The 16,177-nt window shown below is 52.3% G+C and overlaps 1 protein-coding gene across 1 annotated transcript in view; it reads left to right on the top strand.

Moving 5' to 3' along the window:
* Positions 1–16,177, top strand: part of LOC146829691 (testis-expressed protein 11-like) — a 218,558-nt gene that overhangs the window by 99,518 nt on the left and 102,863 nt on the right. The gene's annotated exons all lie outside the window — the stretch shown is intronic.

Genomic DNA, 16,177 nt, shown 5'->3' with positions numbered 1-16,177 from the left:
GGGATTCTGAACAACTGGGTAGTCTATGGAAATCAAGGGGGTTTGACCAGTGGGACCTTATTGGAATTTCACACATCAGGGACCTCTGGGAGAAATCGGATATCAGATCGTTTACCACCATGTAACAGCACTTTGACCTTGCTGACACAGAACACTTCCGCTATACACAGATCCGGCACGCCTTGTGGTCCCTTCTGCCGTAGGGCACCACCATTCCCGAGTCTTCCCCGTTAGAGGATAGAATACTAGATGGGCACCTCCCTGACAAAGCTATCTCCTTGATTTACAAAAAAATGATAAATAACATGACAGATCCTCTTCATTTATTGCGGGAGAAATGGACGGGGGACGGTATCGAGATGGATGACGAGGAATGGCAGGAGGCAGTATCCTCACCAAGAGTCGTGGCTATCCCAGCACGCTTAGACTGGTTCAGCTTAAAATCCTCCATAGGATATACATTACAGGACCCCGGCTGGTGCAGATGGGAAGAACTGATGAGGGGGACTGTAGACGTGGTTGCGAACAAAGGGGTACTTTTATGCACATCATTTGGGAGTGTGACCTTATTCGACCCTGCTGGCGGGAGATACATGACACTATTAACACGGTGCTATCCACACATCTCCACCCTGAAGCCCGTATATGCATCCTGAATATATGGGAACCGACAGACCTGAATGTTTCCTTAACACAATGGGTCACTCTGGGGCTAACGCTTGCCAAGAGGAACATCGCTCAATTATGGGGAGCACCTCATCCTCCCACAGTAGAGTCCTGGAGGAAGAACCTTGATTGGTCCATGTATAGGGAAAAGACAGTATATGTGGCTCGAGGCTGTCTTAGAAGTGGACCTGCGTGTGGGGATTGTGGAATTCCTCCCGTGGTGATATATGCCAACTGCCTCACACCGTTCATTATGATGACCCCCCCCCCCTCAGTGAGGCTGAATTTTCCAAAATAGCCACCTTGATCTCAAATCAAAAGAATGAGTCGTGGAACTTGGATCCCTTCAACCGCAGGCTAATACAACAGGGGGGCAGAGGAGGGTCCATCAGGACTGGGGAATGATTAGGCAATGTTCTGGGTAAGATGCAGACCTCTTGTATCTTAGGAAAAAGAGTTTGTGTCAAGCTCGCACCCCTCGGCCTCCCAGCCAAACAGCGCCCTCTGAAGGCCGCCTGGTTCACCACAGAACTTCAAGAAGCCAGACACTCATGCAGATGCCTAGAGAAAACCTGGCGAAACGAGAAAACCACGGAAGCACGGAACAACCACAAGAGAACCCTGAACAAATAACACCGGCGCATAAGGGACACCAAACGAACCTTAGTCCAGACCAACGCAACCAACGCCAAGGAACTGTTCAACATCATCCAGCAGTTCGCAAAACCCACCTGCGAGACTACGGACGTCACACCTTCCCAGGAACTCTGCGACAAGCTCAGCTCCTACTTGCATCTGAAGATCAAGGTCCTCTACAACAACTTCAGCGAACCGGCGCCAAGCACCACCCCCCCTACCCACCAGCGCCAATAAGCCGACCATCACGTTCTGGGATCCCGCTACCATCGAACTCATCACCGTGACCATGAAGAAAACTCACTCAGGAGCACCAACAACCCCTGCCCACGGCACATATTCCACAAGGCCGCCGCTGCCATCGCACCCGAACTAGGACAGACCATCAACGCCTCCCTCAGATCCGTGGACTGCCCAGACGACTGGAAAACGGGTGGAAATGAAACCCCTCCTCAAGAACCCAAAGACTGTCTCAACGGACCTGAAGAACTACCGGCCCATCTCTCTCCTCCCCTTTGCGGCCAAAGTCACCAAGAGACTCGTAAACGCCCAGCTGACCGCCTTCATTGAAGAGAACTCCATCCTAGGCGCCTCCCAGTCTGGATTCTGCAGCAACCACAGCTCTGAGACCGCCCTCCTCGCCGCCACTGACGACATCCGCATGCTACTCGACCAGGGACACACTGTGGACCTCATCCTTCTAGACTTCTCCGCAGCCTTGGACACCGTTTTACATCGCATGCTCACAGCCAGACTTCACAAAGCGGGGATACAAGGAGCCGCCCCCGACTGGATCCAATCCTTCCTCTCCAGCAGAACCCAGAGGATTCGACTCCCTCCCTTCCTCTCCGAACCCATGGAAATCAACTGCAGAGTACCCCAGTGATCATCACTCAGCCCCACGCTCTTCAACATCTACATGGCCCCTGTAGGAGAGTAGGGTCTGCAATCCTATGATCACCCAGATTTTTTGCTTTTGCTTCATTGGTTTACGACTTTCCCTGGCTGTGGGCCTGCCAATCAGACCCACAGCCTAGCTGTTCTCTCTCGAAATTAACACATGTACATTAGGTGCATCCACTAATTGGAACTGGGCCGCCGTATCAGTCCCTGTATCAGCATACCACAGGTATCCAGGGCATCGGTGTACCCAGGGCCTACCAGGGGCTGCAGCATGTATTATGCCACCCCTGGATGGCCGTCCAAATCTGACACAACTGGCTGCGCGACAGCTGGGGCAAGGTGGTGTAATCACCCGTTGCTGTAGGTGTAGTATTCCTATACCTAAGCCTAAAATGGACACATGGATTCCTATCAGTCACTCCTATGGCAGGCCTTATCAATCCTGAAGGCAGAGTGCAGGGAATCATGTGGGATGGTGCTCTGGCGCGAGCTGAGCCCGTCGACGGCTTGCGGAACCAAGTCCTAATAGCCGTTCCATGGTGACGCGTGCCAACTACTTTAATATGCATTATAATCCTTGCGGTTATTTGCTAAACTTTGGCATCGCATCACCTACACATGTCGAGTAAGGTGTCATACGAATTGGAATACGAACCCCTCGCCAATTCTGGCGACGAGGTTAGCATTCCCCCCTTTTAGAGGGGCACGACATGGAAGTAACCTTGAACCCCGGTTAAAGTTGACTCAAGCCTCAGCATCACAAAATGGATGCTGCCACCAGACACAAGTCTGACCTCCTGCTGCTGGGAGACCTTCCAGCGAGGGGAGCTTGGACAAAGGGTTTCCTGTCGAGGGCGGTGCTAGCACCATCCCAGACAGGGTTTGTGTATCCCAGGTAGGCAGGGCTGAAAGGAAGGTGATTGCAAGTGGCACCCCGGTGCTCACTGTGCATAGCCCGGCTCAAACCAGTTTCGGTGGCAACCCTGCCCCTGAGCTGAGGCGAAGCCGGACAAAGGATAGGGGTGTAACCACCCCCCTCCTGGCCCCACCCATAGGTAGGACCTAGTCACGGGCCAGCCCCTTTTCTTAGAATAAAGGTAGGAGCGAGTCCCCTTCCCAAATTGGATAATTCTGAATCTTGAACTACTTTCCACGAAAGCAACTCTTGACTATTTCTGAAGACTCTCCCTTGTGGCTAAGGAGTAGCCACCCTGCACCAGCAGGCACCACCTAAGCGCTTGCGGTTTGCTGCACGTCTCTCCCACGGATCAAGACTGCCCAGCTCGACAAGACCCGGGTTCCCTGCCATCTCTGACCTCTACCTACATCGTCAGCCCAGCTGAGAGTCGTAGGTGTGACGAGACCTGCGGGACCGGCCATCTTCAGAACCTGCACGACGCTTATCTAGCACGCCCACCGAGGGACCCTCGAGTGAGTGCACCTAGGGTTTGAGAAGCCCTAACCCTGAGCAGCTCCAGCACCGAAGTCTGCCTCCCCAGCATCCACGAGATCTGCGTGGGGGCCCTTCCGCTCCTTGCTGTTCACCGCGTTGTCCGACCACTCGCCGACCGGCTTGTGGCCCTCTTCACGACGCACCACGATAGTTTGTTTTCATCACTGGTCTGGTTGCTCCAGACTGGCTCTTGCTCCCCTTCAACAGAGGAGTACCTCGGACCCTCCTGGTCCACTCCAGACGCCATCTTGACTCCACCGCGTGGGTTTGCCACTGCCAAGACCTGCTGCCCCACTCCTGGGCCCAGCATCATCGACAGCAGACACCTTCGTGGGACAGCTCGCCCTCCATCCTGGTCGCCGCCGCGCCTCCTGGTCCGAGGAACAGCCGGGTCCGGCGTCATCCACTCACCTGGTCGAGGTGACTTCAGCCGGTACCTTCCTGGTACCCACACGATCGCTGGCTAGCGGTTGAGAACTGAGTCCCCTCTGCTTTCAGGTTTCCTTCATCACCGATCCAGGCTTGGATCTCGCTGAACGTCGACACTGGTCGCCTGCCAGCAACTTCTTCTTTCAGGCTCCTGAGACTACAACGAGGACTCCCGACATCTTGCCGAACTTCACGCAGCCGCAGCCTCTGGGCTAGGTAACTCGAGCATTTCGGTGCTCCATCGCAGGTTCGCTCTACAAGTGTCCAGTTCCTTTTGTCGTTTAGCCCCACTGAACGGATCACTCCGGAATCAGTAACCCCAGACTCTAACCATTTGCATTTCACTGTTAGTGTAGATGGTTTCTCGTGCCCCTCGGGCATTTGTGTAATTTGTGCAACTGAAGTATTTTCATAAGAGTTTTGTAGTGTGCTTAGCTCCCTGACTCATAAAGAGCCAGGGTAGTCTTGTTATAAATAAATATCCTTTATTTTCATAACAACGTGTGTGGTGTCCTTTCACTTGACGTTCAAGGGGTATATGTGATGGTAAACAGCTGGCTTAACACGCCCTCTAGAGTTTAGCCTAAAGACTGCTCTTATCCACGCTACTAGGATAGCTGGTCTATACAGTTGACTTACAACCAATCATCAATAAGGGTCGTTTGGAATGATACACAGTGATCACTAGAATAGTGAGCACTACATATCAGGCCAACTTCTCACATTGGTGGCAGCGGTGGGATTTGAGCTTGCTGTTGGTTGCCACACACGTATCCTAAGAATATCAAAGTGAAAGATCAGATAAGTACCCAGGTACATATAACTTAACTTAGAATACTCGGAGTTCTACTGAACCAGCTGTTGTAGGGTAACAGGGCTTAGCACACCCTGACTACAACTCTTAGCAAGGGATCAGTAGGTAAACAAATAGTGTAGGTAGGTGCATCACTTACACCTCACTAGAAAGCATGTCGGTCCACGGAGAGTCTGCAGAGACTCCCTTAGTGGTCAGTGACCCTCCACAGGTCGTGTCACGATATGCAGCTCTTAGCTTCAAGGAGATGAGACAACTGTGTGCCTCCAGGAAGATAAACCAGGATTCTAACCCTACCATCGCATTTCTGATAGGTCTCTTAGAGACGTACGATGCTAGGAGGTCCTCTAACACAGGTCCCCCCAATGCTGATGGGAACATGCCTCCCTTAGAGGGAACCCTTGGTGACCCGGACCTCGACCTCCATACAGAGGAGGAAGACGAGGAGGAGTTATCAGGAGACGAGGCAAACAAAGGTCCAGTGGTAGTCGGCAGGCTTACGAGGACCAACTTAAGCAGGCATGAGAATGGAACCGGAGGAGCCCCGGGCCCACGCTCAAGCAGGCCTAACATTGGGAACGGACGAGCTAGGTCTCTCTCCAGAGGCTCTAACAGATCTGTTCGTACACATGTCTCTCAGGCATCTTCTCAGAGAGGAATGACGTCCCCTCAGAGAAGGGAGCATGAAGCGAAGATGAGGGAAGTCAATCTGAGGATCGAGCGGGAAGAACTTGCCCTCGCCAAAGAAAGACTTGCCTTAGCCCGAGAGCAGAAATTAAGTGGGTTAGATCCCACTGGTGGCAGCATTCTCATTAGAGAGAAAGACAGGGGTATAGATACTAGACACCTGAGTAAAATAGTGCCCCCCTTTAAACAAGGGGACGACATCCACAAGTGGATAACTGCTTTGGAGAGGGCCTGCACTGTCCAGTGCGTCCCCCAAAGTCAGTGGGCAGCTATACTGTGGCTCTCCTTTGAGGGTAAAGGACGAGACAAGCTCCTCACTACTAGAGCTGAGGATGCAAACAACTACCAAGTCCTGAAGAATACACTGATGGATGGGTTCGGCTTAACCACCGAGCAGTACCGGGTGCTGTTCAGGGATACCCAGAAAATTCAGTCTCAGGATTGGACTGACTTTGTCGATTGTGCCACTAAGGCTTTGGAGGGCTGGTTGCTGGGTAGCAAGGTTACTGATTACACAGGATTGTACAATCTTATCATGAGAGAACAGATTTTAAACAACTGTCAGAACCAATTGTTGCATCAGCACCTTGTCGACTCGGATCTGACCTCTCCCCAAGAATTGGGAAAGAAGGCAGACAGATGGGTCAGAACAAGGGTCAAGCAGAACCAGACTCAGAACCAGGGTGGTCAGAAGAAAGCAGACCAAAAGGGTAGTAACAAGAACGAACAAAATGACCAGAAGTCTTCGACAGGTCCCCAACAAACCAAAGAGGGTGGGGGTCAGGCTTCACAGAAGAAGAAGACTCAAGAAGGCCAGTCAAAAAGGTGGTGCCAGTACTGTAAAAGTAAGACTCACTGGTTTAGTGAGTGCACCAAGAAAGGAGGGCAAACTCCTGCCACTGCAGCCCCTAAGGCACCTGCACCCCCTAGTACAGTCAGCAGTGGTAGTGCGCCTCCCAAGGCATTAGTTGGGTTAACCTTGGGAACCGAGGGGAGTGACGACTTAGTCAGCACGCTCACTCAGGCCGTCCTTGTCTGTACAGGGGATATGGATATGTCCCCTGGCGCCAGTCCCAATACTTTGGGCAAATACAGAGAGACACCTTTGATCAATGGAAAAGTGGCTCAGGCCTACAGGGACACTTGTGCCAGTGTCACCATGGTGACGCCTAACTTTGTGGACCCTGGACAGATCATGCTAGGTACCGATTACCTAGTGACCAATGCCAGCAATGTCACTACCAATCACAGTATGGCAGTTGTTGATTTCTCCTGGGGAGGGGTAAGTGGCCCGAAAAAGGTTGTGGTTAGTTCAGACCTCCCCGTAGAATGTCTGTTGGGCAATGATTTGGAAACGTCACAATGGTCAGAAGTGGAGAAGAGGACTCACATGGAAATGTTAGGCTTGCCAGCACATGTCCTTGCTGTGACCAGGTCACAGGCCAAAAGATGCCCCACTGAACAGGTGCTGGATCCTGGAAGAACGGACCAGACACCTTCCAAGAAAAGGAGCAGTAAGGGTAAGGCTTCGCCTTCCCCCTTGCCCCAGGTCGTGGATCAAGTCTCTGAGGAGGCTGACCTTAAAGAACTGAGGGAAACTGAGCCAAAAGAGCTTGAACCTGGTCAGGTTGAGTTTCTGGGCTCAGGGGGACCCTCCAGGGAAGACCTGGGGAAGGCACAGTTAGACTGCCCCTCACTTGAACCCCTCAGACAGCAGGCTGCTGCTGAGGCTGCAGGGAACGCCACAGGTACCCACAAAGTGTACTGGGACGATGGACTCCTGTACTCCGAGGCAAGAGACCCCAAACCTGGCGCGACTAGGAGGCTGGTCATCCCCTTGTCTCTGAGAGGTTTCCTTCTTACCTTGGCCCACGAGATTCCCCTTGCAGGTCACTTAGGCCAGAATAAGACTTGGGACAGAATTGTTCCACACTTTCACTGGCCCCACATGTCCGAAGATACGAAGGAGTTTTGCCGCTCCTTTGTCACTTGCCAAGCCAGTGGTAAGTCAGGTGGCACGACAAAGGCCCCCCTCATACCACTACCGGTGGTGGGGGTACCCTTTGAACGAGTGGGGATCGACATTGTCGGACCAATGGAACCCCAGACAGCATCAGGGCACAAGTTTATACTGGTGGTGGTGGACCACGCCACCAGGTATCCTGAAGCTATTCCCCTTAGGACCACTACAGCACCTGTTGTGGCACGAGCCCTAGTTGGAGTGTTCTCCAGAGTGGGCTTCCCTAAGGAGGTAGTCTCAGACAGAGGTGCAAACTTCATGTCGGGATATCTGACTGCTATGTGGAAGGAGTGTGGTGTCAACTACAAATTCACCACACCCTATCACCCACAATGCAATGGGCTTGTTGAGAGATTCAACAGGACCCTCAAAGGGATGATTCATGGACTACCTGAAAAGCTTCGGCGGAGATGGGATGTCCTGATACCCTACCTCTTGTTCGCCTACAGAGAGGTCCCGCAGAAGGGGGTTGGCTACAGCCCTTTTGAGCTTCTGTTCGGGCATCCTGTAAGGGGACCCCTTTGTTTGGTAAAGGAAGGATGGGAGAGACCTCTCAGAAAGCCGGCATCAAACGTTGTGGACTATGTGCTCGGTCTCCGCTCGCGGATGGCGGAATACATGGAAAAGGCATCTAAAAACCTTGAGGCGAGCCAAGAATTACAAAAAGCTTGGCACGACCAAAAGGCTGTCCTGACTGTGTACCAGCCTGGACAGAAGGTGTGGGTGCTGGAGCCAGTGGCCCCAGCAGCACTCAAAGACAAATGGTCTGGGCCCCACACGATCATTGAGCAAAAGGGAGAGGTCACCTACTTGGTAGACCTGGGAACTCCCCGGAGCCCCCACAGGGTGCTCCATGTAAACAGGCTCAAGGCATATGTCGACAGGGAGGGCATGGGCTTGCTCATGGCCACAGATGAGGGACAGGAGGAGGAGAGTGACCCTCTCCCGGACCTGCTCTCTCAGAATCCTGACGATGGGTCGGTAGATGGTGTTGTCTTTTGCGGCAGCCTCTCTGGTCATCAACACAAGGATTGTAAACAGGTTCTTCAATCCTTTCGACATATGTTCTCTCTGACACCCAGTCAGACCAATTGGTGTACCCATGAGGTCGACACTGGGGACAGTCTGCCCGTAAAGAGTAAAATCTATCGACAGCCTGATCATGTCAGAGACTGCATCAAGACAGAGGTGCAGAAAATGTTGGAGCTGGGAGTCATTGAGCCCTCGGACAGCCCCTGGGCTAGTCCCGTAGTTCTCGTGCCGAAACCTCACACCCAGGGCGGTAAGAAAGAGATGAGGTTTTGCGTGGACTACAGAGGCCTCAATGCAGTCACTAAGACTGACGCCCACCCGATACCAAGAGCAGACGAACTTATAGACCGGTTGGCTTCGGCCAACTACTTAAGTACGTTTGACCTGACAGCTGGGTATTGGCAAATCAGGTTAGCTGAGGAGGCCAAGCCCAAAACAGCATTTTCTACCCCGGGTGGGCATTATCAGTTCGTGGTAATGCCCTTTGGTTTGAAAAATGCACCTGCCACCTTCCAAAGGCTGGTGAATCGAGTTCTCACTGGGTTGGACGACTTCTGTGCGGCGTATCTGGACGATATCGCTGTCTTTAGCTCCACCTGGGAGGATCACCTGGTCCACCTGAGGAAAGTGTTGGAGGCCCTGCAAAAGGCAGGCCTCACTATCAAGGCCACTAAGTGCCAGATAGGGCAGACACAGGTTGTATACCTGGGCCACCTTGTAGGTGGAGGCCAGGTTCAGCCATTGGAGAGCAAAATACAGGCCATCCAGGACTGGGCTCCTCCAACCACCCAGACTCAGGTTCGAGCTTTCTTGGGCCTGACTGGTTATTACCGGAAATTTGTCAGAAATTATGGATCCATTGTGACCCCGCTAAACGACCTGACAAGTAAAAAGATGCCAAAAAAAGTTCAGTGGACAGCAAGCTGTCAGAAGGCATTCGATGACCTAAAGCAGGCCATGTGCACAGCACCTATCCTAAAGAGTCCAGACTACTCCAAACCATTCATTGTCCAAACAGACGCTTCGGAGTTGGGTGTGGGAGCTGTTCTATCGCAACTGAATTTTGATGGTCATAACCAGCCCATAGCTTTTATTAGCAGGAGGCTGACCCCCAGAGAGAAGAATTGGTCAGCTATTGAGAGGGAGGCCTCTGCTGTGGTTTGGGCCCTGAAGAAGTTGAGGCCATACTTGTTTGGCACTCACTTCAAGATTCAGACCGACCATAAGCCCCTCTTGTGGCTAAATCAAATGAAGGGTGAAAACCCCAAACTACTTAGGTGGTCCATTTCCCTACAGGGGATGGACTTCACAGTAGAGCATAGACCTGGCACTGATCATGGCAATGCAGATGGGCTCTCCAGGTATTTCCACTTAGTGCAAGAAGACTCACCTGGTCAAGGTTAGCTTATTGTCCCAAAGTTCGGGGGGGGGGTCATGTAGGAGAGTAGGGTCTGCAATCCTATGATCACCCAGATTTTTTGCTTTTGCTTCATTGGTTTACGACTTTCCCTGGCTGTGGGCCTGCCAATCAGACCCACAGCCTAGCTGTTCTCTCTCGAAATTAACACATGTACATTAGGTGCATCCACTAATTGGAACTGGGCCGCCGTATCAGTCCCTGTATCAGCATACCACAGGTATCCAGGGCATCGGTGTACCCAGGGCCTACCAGGGGCTGCAGCATGTATTATGCCACCCCTGGATGGCCGTCCAAATCTGACACAACTGGCTGCGCGACAGCTGGGGCAAGGTGGTGTAATCACCCGTTGCTGTAGGTGTAGTATTCCTATACCTAACCCTAAAACGGACACATGGATTCCTATCAGTCACTCCTATGGCAGGCCTTATCAATCCTGAAGGCAGAGTGCAGGGAATCATGTGGGATGGTGCTCTGGCGCGAGCTGAGCCCGTCGACGGCTTGCGGAACCAAGTCCTAATAGCCGTTCCATGGTGAAGCGTGCCAACTACTTTAATATGCATTATAATCCTTGCGGTTATTTGCTAAACTTTGGCATCGCATCACCTACACATGTCGAGTAAGGTGTCATACGAATTGGAATACGAACCCCTCGCCAATTCTGGCGACGGGGTTAGCATTCCCCACTTTTAGAGGGGCACGACATGGAAGTAACCTTGAACCCCGGTTAAAGTTGAGTCAAGCCTCAGCATCACAAAATGGATGCTGCCACCAGACACAAGTCTGACCTCCTGCTGCTGGGAGACCTTCCAGCGAGGGGAGCTTGGACAAAGGGTTTCCTGTCGAGGGCGGTGCTAGCACCATCCCAGACAGGGTTTGTGTATCCCAGGTAGGCAGGGCTGAAAGGAAGGTGATTGCAAGTGGCACCCCGGTGCTCACTGTGCATAGCCCGGCTCAAACCAGTTTCGGGGGCAACCCTGCCCCTGAGCTGAGGCGAAGCCGGACAAAGGATAGGGGTGTAACCACCCCCCTCCTGGCCCCACCCATAGGTAGGACCTAGTCACGGGCCAGCCCCTTTTCTTAGAATAAAGGTAGGAGCGAGTCCCCTTCCCAAATTGGATAATTCTGAATCTTGAACTACTTTCCACGAAAGGAACTCTTGACTATTTCTGAAGACTCTCCCTTGTGGCTAAGGAGTAGCCACCCTGCACCAGCAGGCACCACCTAAGCGCTTGCGGTTTGCTGCACGTCTCTCCCACGGATCAAGACTGCCCAGCTCGACGAGACCCGGGTTCCCTGCCATCTCTGACCTCTACCTACATCGTCAGCCCAGCTGAGAGTCGTAGGTGTGACGAGACCTGCGGGACCGGCCATCTTCAGAACCTGCACGACGCTTATCTAGCACGCCCACCGAGGGACCCTCGAGTGAGTGCACCTAGGGTTTGAGAAGCCCTAACCCTGAGCAGCTCCAGCACCGAAGTCTGCCTCCCCAGCATCCACGAGATCTGCGTGGGGGCCCTTCCGCTCCTTGCTGTTCACCGCGTTGTCCGACCACTCGCCGACCGGCTTGTGGCCCTCTTCACGACGCACCACGATAGTTTGTTTTCATCACTGGTCTGGTTGCTCCAGACTGGCTCTTGCTCCCCTTCAACAGAGGAGTACCTCGGACCCTCCTGGTCCACTCCAGACGCCATCTTGACTCCACCGCGTGGGTTTGCCACTGCCAAGACCTGCTGCCCCACTCCTGGGCCCAGCATCATCGACAGCAGACACCTTCGTGGGACAGCTCGCCCTCCATCCTGGTCGCCGCCGCGCCTCCTGGTCCGAGGAACAGCCGGGTCCGGCGTCATCCACTCACCTGGTCGAGGTGACTTCAGCCGGTACCTTCCTGGTACCCACATGATCGCTGGCTAGCGGTTGAGAACTGAGTCCCCTCTGCTTTCAGGTTTCCTTCATCACCGATCCAGGCTTGGATCTCGCTGAACGTCGACACTGGTCGCCTGCCAGCAACTTCTTCTTTCAGGCTCCTGAGACTACAACGAGGACTCCCGACATCTTGCCGAACTTCACGCAGCCGCAGCCTCTGGGCTAGGTAACTTCGGTGCTCCATCGCAGGTTCGCTCTACAAGTGTCCAGTTCCTTTTGTCGTTTAGTCCCACTGAACGGATCACTCCGGAATCAGTAACCCAAGACTCTAACCATTTGCATTTCACTGTTAGTGTAGATGGTTTCTCGTGCCCCTCGGGCATTTGTGTAATTTGTGCAACTGAAGTATTTTCATAAGAGTTTTGTAGTGTGCTTAGCTCCCTGACTCATAAAGAGCCAGGGTAGTCTTGTTATAAATAAATATCCTTTATTTTCATAACAACGTCTGTGGTGTCCTTTCACTTGACGTTCAAGGGGTATATGTGATGGTAAACAGCTGGCTTAACACGCCCTCTAGAGTTTAGCCTAAAGACTGCTCGTATCCACGCTACTAGGATAGCTGGTCTATACGGTTGACTTACAACCAATCATCAATAAGGGTCGTTTGGAATGATACACAGTGATCACTAGAATAGTGAGCACTACATATCAGGCCAACTTCTCACAGCCCCCCTCACCATCATCGTCAGGCTGCATAGGCTCAGCATCGTATCCTATGCCGATGACACCCAGCTCATCCTCTCACTCACGAAGAATCCCGAAGACACCAGACTCTGCTTCCAGGAAGGAATGAAGAACGTGGCAGCCTGGATGAAAGACAGTTGCCTGAAGCTCAACTCAGAGAAGACCGAGGTCCTCATCCTTGGACCCTGCACCTCTGCCTGGGACAACACCTGGTGGCCCTCCACCCTCGAAAATCCATTCACCTCTACAGACCACGCAAGAAACCTCGGCATCATCCTTGACTTCTCCCTCTACATGAACCGCCAGATCAATGCCCTCGCTTCCACTAGTTTCAACTGCCTTCGCATCCTCCGTAAGGCCTTCAAATAGATCACCCCCGACTGCAGAAGGACCGTCACCCACGCACTCATAACCAGCAGACTGGACTACAGCAACGCCCTCTACGCCGGAATCAACAGAACTCTTCTACACAAACTCTAAACCATCCAGAACGCTGCAGCCAGACTCGTCCTCGGGACACCGCGCCCCGAACACATGACCCAACACCCACGGGGCCTCCACTGGCTCCCCGTCGAGAAGAGGATCACCTTCAAACTCCTCACCCACGCCTACAAATCCCTCAACAACATCGGACCCAAATACCTCAACAAGAGAGTATCCTTCCACGTACCCAAGAGGAACCTCCGCTCCGCCGACGTTGCCCTGGCTGAGATCCCCCGCATCCGCAGAAACAGAACCAGCGGGAGAGCTTTCTCTTACATCGCTGCCAAGACCTGGAACAAGCTCCCTGTGAACATCAGACGCACCCCGACCCTGCACACGTTCAGGAAGGACCTCAAGACCTGGCTCTTCGACTGATCCGGAGTCGCTCCCCCCACTCCCCCTCAGCGCCTTAAGATCCTCACGGGTGAGTAGCGCGCTTTATAAACCCCCTGATTGATTGATTGATTGATTGATTGACCTACTACAAATCTATGAAAGAGGACATATCATGAACAGAGGAATAGAATGTATATTTCCTTTTGATAGGGTGAAGGACCCATCCGGCATCAAGTAAGTCATACAACCACATTGCATTTTGCAATACTATGTCTGCTTCCATGGTTAGGTGTAACACTGCATTAAAATCCTCACGCCACAGAATAGGCTAATCTTTTAGCACAGGTTATCATTATTTCATCAAAGAACCTTCCATACATGTCAACTATGTTCTCCGTGCCTGTGAACCTTAAAAACTTATTGATAAGGGTATCTATCCCCCGGGAGTAAGTAGAGTAGGAAGAGAAATAACTATTAGGACCCCCTAAGAATGTAAATGTGGGAGTTCCCAACAGCGAAAGGTAGGTCTCCTGAAGCAGGGCAATATCGATCTTATGCTTACTCAAGAAGGCCAGTACCTGGATTGTGGGGGTGAAATCTGGCCAGTAGGCTATTGGGGATCCGGCATACTGAAGATCAGGGGGGTCCTGTTGAGGTGTAAAATCTCGTCCTTGTCTCTATAGGTTAAGGATCCCGCTGTGATGGGCTTGGGACTCTGACCTGGACGAGTCTTGGGGGCCAACGAATGGTGTGCACGCTCCACAATGCAGGCGGTAGAGAAAGGCATGCGGCCAGTCAGTCTCTAGGAGCTGCTCAACAAACAGTTCCATGTTTGTTAAGTTAGTTGATTCGGTTACCCCCAAGTTTTTTATATTATTGCAACTGTAGCACCTTTCCAGATCTTTGTTCTTTGCATTGCCCCGTAGATCCCTGGTCAACCGAGCAAGGGCCGTCTGTTGCTGCAAGTCCTCCTTGTCCGATATTCCTGACTCAGCCTGGGTGAGCCATGATTCTGCTTATCCATATGTTTCTGAAACCGGTCCATTCTAATCGTCAAGGTGTCGATTTTACTGTCACTAGTGTGGAAACTTTCCCTCATGTTGCGCAGTAGCGCAGCCATGTCACAACTTGCAGCATCAGGAGAGGATTTAGTGGCGTCCACCATAGGAGGAATCCCCTGCCTCTTGTCGAACTGCAATTTAGACAGTTTAAGGTCTGCTTTGCCCATATAATTACCCTACTCAGCCCCAGCAGTTCCCAACACAGGACTTTCCGGGCACCACCCAGCCAACGGTGTGTGTCTATCGCAGGTGCCGGGCCCTCCTGATGACCCCTAGGCCTCCCGGCAAGACTCTGAGTGCTGTGCTCCAAGGGGATCAAAAACGGTATGGCCAGCTAAGGAGAGAAAGTCACTTGTTGTCGACAGTCGGATGCACCAACCCTACCCAAGGACAGCAACTAGCCACCGCAGCTCCCTTATCAGCTCCTGGGGAGCAAAGCGTTAACTCGATGCCCAGAGCCCCAGACCGTCAATCGCGGGGGATTCATGCAGGATCCCACGGGTACAATGATGCAGGTGCCCGGTTCAGCAATCACAGCAGCTGTATAGGGCACTCTCTGGAGGGGAAGGGGGAAGAGAAGATGCTAGTTACTCATCAGACAACTGTACAATAGATCAGCAGCAGCCCGTTGTTCAGGAAGTAGAGCCAGATGTAGAACAAAGGATGCCTCCACCTCTTGTAGGCCCCGTACATATGCCACTGGTGCTCTGGGTTCCTACAACAGGTTAAAATGCTCATCTACCTTCTCTGGACTCTATAAACCTTGGTAGTAGGACAGCCTCCCAGTGGTGCCCCTGTAAGGTCCTGCAGCAAGAGACCCCGGCTGCAAAGGTGTGCCTGCCTTCCATGCAAACTTTGTCACTGGAACCAAGCTATACCTGGCTGATGAGCCCTAGCTAGGGCAAACGCGGTCCAGAATTGCTGGAGTTCCAGGTCAGGGAAGACCTGGCGTGACAGTTGTGTCTGGACTGTTCAGCGCCTTGAGACCCTCACGGGTGAGTAGCGCACTTTATAACCCCCCTGATTGATTGATTGACTGTTCCCATTGGAGCAGGGTGAAGACTGATTTGCATATAGCTGGGTGGAACCTAAGGTGGCATGGTTTGCAAAATTACAATGGACTGGGATGGGGCCCCAAGTAATTACCGGTGGCTGAGATTAATTCAAGCATTCCATCGATCACTTTTTTGTATAATTTAGTGTGTCGCCCTAAGTGGGACAGGTATGCCCAGACGTGGGTCTTGTGCACACTGTGTCACTGGAACCAAGCTATGCCTGGCTGATGAGCCCTAAATAGGGTGAAACTGGTCATGGGTTGCTTGTGTTCCAGTTCATGGAGGATCTGGCCTGGCAGTTCAGGCTGAACTGTTCCCACTGGAGCAGGGTCAAGACTGATTTGCATATAGCTGGGTCAAAACTGAGGTGGCATGGTGCGCAAAATAAAGTTGGCTTGGGATGCATAATTACCAGTTGTTGAGATTAATTCAAGCGTTCCATCCATCAATTTTCTGTATACTTTAGTCCATCTATAATAGTGATAATTTCAGGCCCCATGATGGTCATTTATGGTAATATCTGGCGGCATGCTGGCCCTGGCACAATGGTGGAAAACCCTGGCAAAATGCTGTAA

This window comes from Triturus cristatus, chromosome 5_2 (genome assembly GCF_964204655.1).
Source record: "Triturus cristatus chromosome 5_2, aTriCri1.1, whole genome shotgun sequence".
Classification (NCBI taxonomy): domain Eukaryota; kingdom Metazoa; phylum Chordata; class Amphibia; order Caudata; family Salamandridae; genus Triturus; species Triturus cristatus.
The sequence above is the reverse complement of the archived record's forward strand: the minus strand, read 5'-3'. Positions and strand labels throughout refer to the sequence as shown.